Here is a 7,437-nt window from a genome sequence, read left to right as displayed (position 1 = left end):
AGTTCAGCATTGGTTTATTTAAAATATAATTAATGAGATTACAGTTGTCATTAATCTAATTTATAATCAATTTTTATTGAATATGTAAATTCTTGACTTTTGCAGAATAAAAGGAAAGCACGTGGTAAGTCATGCTATTGCCTTATGAAATATCAGACAACACACTTTATAAAAAACACCATGTTTGCTTCTCACTTGATATGTCTACATTAAAGGATGATGTACAGCTACAGGTGTAAGTCTGTTCAGATTAGTTAGTCTAAAAGGTCATGACTGCAGTTGATAGTGTTGAGTTTCTTAGACTGTATGTCTTCCAATGTTTGATAATTTTAAGATAATAACAGTTTAAATAAACATTTCTTTAGACCAAATCATATATCATTTAATGAATTGCTGTACATGCAGTTTACCATGCACACCAGCATAAGATTGAAGGCAAGGACACAGGTAGTTTAGGTGGTTACTGATGGCCTGAGTGGGTCACATGAAACACAGAGAGGCGAGTCCCAGCAAAGCAGACTGTGAGCACGTCCTGGCCGCACCATCCAAACACTGCATTTACAGCAGCCTGCCCACCTCACCTGCAAGGTTAACAGAGGCATTGCTTCTGCCCCCAGCAACAAAGCCTTTATTAACTTGCTTTCTAATACTGATGATTTTTTTTTTTTTTTTACTAACATACAAGGAGGAAAATGAAAAGACTCATCTATGTTTGTGCCCTTTCCTGGAGTGCAGCATGGCTTACAGAGCAGTGATGTGGTATCACAAATTCAACCTGAACTTAGAAAACTATAATTTTCCCATTTATAAATCTCTTGTCTACTATGGAACAGGGCAGGTGCATGCTTGCTTTCTTGCTTTCTCCCTCTCTTTTCCAGAAACTTTTATCTTCCATTCTTTCCTCTATTCTATAAGTTTTATTAGTAATTCTGCCATAATTCTACAAAAATGCTGCATTATATAGAGGGATTATACGCTAAAATTACATCACAAAATTGTATAAAACTGCTTGATAAACGAGCAGTTTATCAAGTAGTATTTGTCTTTCATACCTAATCTTATAAAGCTCTTATGAAAGCCTGATTTCTGTCTCTCAAAACATGAATTTAAATGGTTACAAGCCAAGACCCTTTGTGACTGCTGAGACACTTCCCATAGGCATTGCTAAGTGTGCCTAACTGCCCCAAGCCATTCAACAGCCTAGACCATTCAAGGAGGTATGAAACCTGCACAGAGGCCTCCTACTCTTGTTCTTTATCAGTCATGGATCTTGGCTCATTCATAGCACAGAGGGACAGACAGGCATGTAGCTTGTATGAATAAGTTTCTGAGGAACCTAATCAGGACTTTCCCCCAAGCCAGTCATTGTTTTTGGCTTTAAAGCTTTCAGGCCACTCCTAATTGTCCATGGTTGCCCTAAAAGCAGAAAGGAGTCCTCCCTAATAAAGGGGACTTGCTTAATAAGGTAGCTTTTGTCTTTTCCTCAGCAGTTCTTATTTCCTCTGCAGAGACCCTGGAAATTTTGCAGTATGGAACTGCCTTCTGTCCTCCACTGGAGAAGGTAGTGCCAGGAGCACAAGCAGCTGGCAGGCCCAGAAAGATCACTGGTAGAGAGGAGCAGAAATTTCCACATAGATACAGCTTGTAGGGTGGCTTAAATGAGCCTGCATGCTCTATGATCTCCCTGTCATCACACATACTCCAGACATACTCATGCCCTGTGGTCCTTAGGAATCTAAATGTCCTCCTGCAGCCATGCATACTGCTAGAAAATCAAAGAAGCTCCTACATGGCTCTGAACTATACCAGAAAACACAGGGATTGTGGGAGCTTAATATTTACATACAGTTTTATATTTCTGCAATAATAAGCAGAACGGGCTGACACATACTCATGTTTTCTCCTGACACACATAGCTTCATGTCATTGGGGACTGACCTGCATAAACAGCCATGGGGCAGGTTTGTGGCTCCAGCCTGAGGCTGTCCTCCCCTGGAGGATTACAACGTCCTGAGAAGGAGGCTGTCTTTCTAGTCCTCAGAGCAATACTCTAATCTTGAATCATTGAATATTAAGGTCAAGGGCAAGGTATTCTCCACTATAATTCCATTAAGTGGCAGTTGATAAGCTACAAAAAGAAGTTAGTGTGTATTTCAATTTTTATACTTTATATAGCTAATAATGTATTTGTGTTATCTGTCCAACCTACTCAGAACTTATTAAACTTTCATGTCTCTAGAGAAAGCTGTTCAGAAACTTTCCAATTAGACATTCTGTTTACTATTTCTTTTCCATTCTTCTATGGAATCTAGTTGTCACCTTTCGATTCCCTTTTCCTAGAGCCACCCATACACACATATCTCATATGTCCCACCAAATAACACATATCACACTTGTTGAATATCTCAGCTTGCCTAGTTCATGAATAATTTCTGAATGCAGAAATTATCTATGCCCTTCGTTCTCCCTATGTTTTTGAGAAATACTGTTCTCACTCAGGCATGTGTAATTTTGGTCAAAAATCTCCCCTGACACCTACCTGAATTCTGAATCCTCAAAACATCAAGACCTCCTAGATCGGAAAAACATCCTGAGTCCTGCCATTATCCATATAGCTCTGAGGTCTCCTTTGCAGACAGTGCTCTCAGAGGAGCTGAGAGTGCTAGAAAGCTCTGCTGGGAGTCACAAAAGGGCATGACTGCCTGAAGTGGAACTGTGCTGGGATTGAAGCACCTTTGTAGGTCTAGGAGAGAAATTCAGAGTTCATGCCTAGAACAATTCTCCAGTCCTGGTTCATGAGGCAATGATGTAGGCCTGGAAAAGTAAATTTACAGTCTAAGGAGTAGACCTCACTGAAAATATGTAAAGGTCTTGGTGTTGGTTTTGTACTTTATCTAAATAGAATTTCACATAAAATGCATGAGTTATTCTTGGAACAAATTTTATATTCAAATACCCCTCCAATCTATGGCTTAAGGAGTTAAACTTTCTCCAGTCCCAAAACTCTGGGTTTGTTTTCTGCAATGGGTCCTGTTTCTGATGGCAGCTGTTTAGGTATCTCAGTGCATGAGAGGACTGCAGAATATGGAACCTGACCTGAAAAAAGCATGTCCCTGCCATCCAGCAACTAAATCCCACTGGGAGGGCAAGCATGTAAGACCTAACCCTGCTATCAGGGGTTTTTATTAGAAAATTTTGGCAGTTCCATATTTAACACATTGTCTGTTTTGATTTTTGGTAATATGTTCAATGACTAGAGAGTTTAGGTGTTTTATTCAGGGGTGTAGATATCACTAGGCATGTAAAATTTAGTATAGTGACTCAGAGCATTTTCATGTTAACCTTCCTTTATGGATCTAGTTCATACTCTGTCCTCTTTATTTTTTCATTTCCAGTATTAACTAGGCCTTTAAAGGCTGTAGCTTGTTTCAGAGCCTATCCACCGTTGAGCCAAAAGTCACTGATTGATAAGAACCAGCAAGCAATTAGCACCAACAAGTACTTAGGTCATTAATGATGTAGCTTGTTCTGACTACCTCCAAGCAGAATGAATCTGAGTGCAGAAATTCCTCTCCCTCCTATCTCTTCTGCCTTGAATTTATATTTAAGCCAATTCAACAGATTAGACATGCTGCAATATGGAAATTAATTTATTTGTTACATGTGCAGTTTGGATAATAGCCATGGGACATACCGCCCATGATATGGAATGTAGATACACCTCATATACCTTGCAATAATTCAAGGAAGTCTTTTGCAATGATACTTTTTTTGATTACTATATTTTACTAGAGTTGAACTCTTTATGAGCACAGGATTACCCTACCATATAGGATTACACCTTTCTGTTGCATTGCTTGAAGAAATAACTAGAATATACTAGAAATTAAAGTATTAACTAGAAATATGTTATAGCTACCTTGTAGGCAAGCTTATTATGAATCATTGCAAGAGCACAACACACCACTTATTCCCTGAAGTAAGCAAAACCCAATATTTTGCTAATGTTATAAAGGTGTTTCTTCCATACTAGAAACAAAAGTAAGAGGATTTTTAAAAGATAGCTTATCAAATGATAAATAAAAAAAGATAAAATTACTTGCTTTGTTGTTTTAAGCACATACATACTTTAAAGTTCGGGCACCTGTGCTCACAGATCGGTCTAGAGTCCTGTTTTGCAATCATAAGGTACGATATACTGATTAAATATTTTAAATATAGAACATAAAATCCCAATCCAAATCTGAGAAATGCTAACAGTATTCCACTTGTGTGTAGATGAAATAGGCTTACTCTAACACTCAAATATTTACCCTAAATTCCAACTCTGAATGACTGTACGTGTTAAAATGGCAAACTCTAATGTTTAACCTGTTAGATACAGGAATAGAGCTCTTTAAAGCACTTTCTGTAGAGATTGAAGTAATTTAGCCAAATGTTAGCTGATATTTAGGAATTGTTAAAAATATATTGTGACACATATTAAAAGCCCACAAATTTTTAATGAATGTCTGTATTAATAGATCCTCTCTATTTATCCATTGCTTTTTTTTTTTTTTTTAGGTCATATTGTCTCTCCTGAGCTCTCTGTAACATTTTTTCTGTCCAGAGACTGATTCAATTCATTGACTTCATCCATGGTCCTGGGCCCATCAATCATCCCTCACCCCTTTCCTTGCTCTCCAATCAGCTGAGGTGAGACAATGAACCAAATATTTTGGGTTGAAATGCATGAGAAACAAAATTTTCACCTTGCAGATTACATACAGGCAACTACCACACAAATGTATGGTTCTACTATAGTTCAAGGATATCTATGCTTCCATGTGAAGGAGCAAAAGGATCCTTAAAGCACACACTTCTTAGAATCCCCAAGATTCAATACAAAAACACAACCAGGCTTTTCTACCTTCATGCTGACTGAATTGTTCAGCTCTGCCTAAAATAAGTCATGTGTCCCAGACATTTAAAGTTCTTTAGCTATTTCAGGGATTTAGATTGTGTCAGATTAAGACGTCTCTAAAAAAATGGACATTACAAATTGTAATTACAAATAAACTAAGTGGTTAAACAGTTAAACGGTTAAATTCTGCTGGATGAAGGGCCCAGGTTTGGTAAAGCTGAAGATATTCAAAGACGGATTTGAATCCTGTGACTTAGTGTGTAGAACTTTTACATTACTGGTCAGGAGCCTGGACTTTGGTCCTTGCTCTGAAGTTTATTAATATTTTCTTTAAAGAGCTATGTGGTAAATTAGATTGTAGGGGCATTTAACAGCTAACTAAATATAAAGATTCTAATTTCTGCTATGGTTGTTTTAACTGTAAGATTGAAATGTGTCCAACGTCTTTGATTTCTCTCACTTAAGGAATCTGCTATTTGACTGCATTGTGACTCTTTCAGCAGGACAGGTGCAAGATGCTTTCTTCACTTTTTATCCCTCTATCTGAGGACCTTGATTCTATCAGAATATATTAGATGCTATTTAAGAGCTTCCATCATACTGGGAAGTAAAGCAATACCTGATGTCTCTATCCCAGCGAAGCTGAAAATCTGATCCACTTAGACCAGGGACTTGTCACACTGCAGGAAGTGAACTACCAGATGTAAGGCAGTGTTGTGACTTTTGAAGATGTATAAACATCATGAAAATGGTAGGTTTTTTCAGCATTTGTTGTCTCCAGATAAAGGAAGGTCTGCAATCATTACTTTGGACTTACACTGATTTAACTTCAATCCTGCTTTAAGCCTAAGCCTAAGCTTTTTATTGGATTCATCTCCTAATGCCTATTGAATTAATTTCCTTATCTCAATGAATATTTTCTTCATATGTACCTTTAAACATCTGGACACAGCCTTCCATGCAGCTCCTTAATGCCCCTAGTTCATCACTGTAACTCGTTCATAGATTGCTGTCAGAAGTTGCCAAGGTATCCAGCCATCAAAACACATATCAGCAATAGATCACACACATCCTTCCTCACCCCACTGAATGCACTACTAAATGAAAATGTTTGGAAGTTTTACCCCCACAGCAGAACAGGAATGTTAAGGTGCCTCCTGTAGCAGAGTGTCCTATCATCCTGAAACATGTGAATAAGTTTTAGATGGACTTTAAAACATTTATTTAAGAGCTAAGCTAACAACGAAATAATTTTGCTATTACATTGCTTCAGCCATATATTGCAACCAAGACTTTCACAGTTCTGATATTTCACAGTGCCAGTAAGGAAAGTGAAACAAACAGAGCTTTAAAACAACTCTTTTTTATTTCTTAATTTTTATGGCTTCAGCAACATTATGCAGTCTTGGTACTTCTTTTAATATCCTACCTGTGATAGCATCTGTGGCCATCCTCTGGGAAATGGCTGAAGAGCATCATAACCTGTCCATTCTTTTCTTTCTGCACAAAATTTGGGCTTGATCTTGTGTGGGACACCCCCAGTGTTGGACCAGCAAAGCTGTCCATGTGTCTCCCCCCAGGACTGCTGCACAAGATCAATTTGGGCTCTCCTTAGAGCAGATACCAGTCTTTTCTGCCTCACCCAAACCAGACAAAGCAGCCTCACTGAACAGCAGGGTCATGCCCAGTGTTTTCTCTTGATGTTTGATTAGCTCTAGGTCACAAGCCATAGGAAAAAAAAACAGTAAATCTAATTCAGACATGCTCCACACAGTTATAGCATTCCTTTGTAAAATTTATTTAATGCTTTGTAGATATGCTCAAGCAATTCTGATGAAAAATATCACTCAAAAGCTTTGCCCAGAATAAAAGTTCAGTAAAATTCTCACTCATGTTACTAAGTCCTCATTTGCAAAACCCAAAAACTTTTGTGCATGTGAGTGATCAGTAAGAGGCCTCTGGCTGTGACCTTCAATCTTTACAGGGTGGAAACAGCACATCTATTCTGTGACACAGTTACATCCTGGAAGTTACATGACGTTACTGAAGTCAAAGCCTTATATTTTTCAAACAGGAGTACCACCGAAGCTCTAAGTTGAAATAATGAAATAAGAATTTGGAAAAATATATTCAACTATCAACAGATGCATTGTTTAGAGCATTGGCTAATTACACTAGCAGATTACCAACTGCAATGTCAGCACCAAAATACTGACATATTTTACATTGTTTCTTGTGTTGTTATGTACCACACAGAATCTTGGGAAAAAAATTTCCAGAAAAAATATGAAGCTTTAATGCAAAAGAAATTAAAGGAAGTAAATGGTGGGTTTAAGTACTACAGAGACATGAAGCATTGCTTTTTCATATCCTGCAAAGAAGCAGCAGCTGTACTTCATTTTAACTTGATGTGCTTCAGAACTCATACTCATGTAGGTATTTAATGATCCAAACATAATGGTCCTGCATAGTTTAATTACTTATATGAAGGCTCAACTTCATATGTAATCTCTTAATAAAAGATGCTGCTGTGA

This window comes from Serinus canaria, chromosome 1A (assembly GCF_022539315.1).
Source record: "Serinus canaria isolate serCan28SL12 chromosome 1A, serCan2020, whole genome shotgun sequence".
Taxonomy (NCBI): Eukaryota; Metazoa; Chordata; class Aves; order Passeriformes; family Fringillidae; genus Serinus; species Serinus canaria.
The sequence above is the reverse complement of the archived record's forward strand: the minus strand, read 5'-3'. Positions refer to the sequence as shown.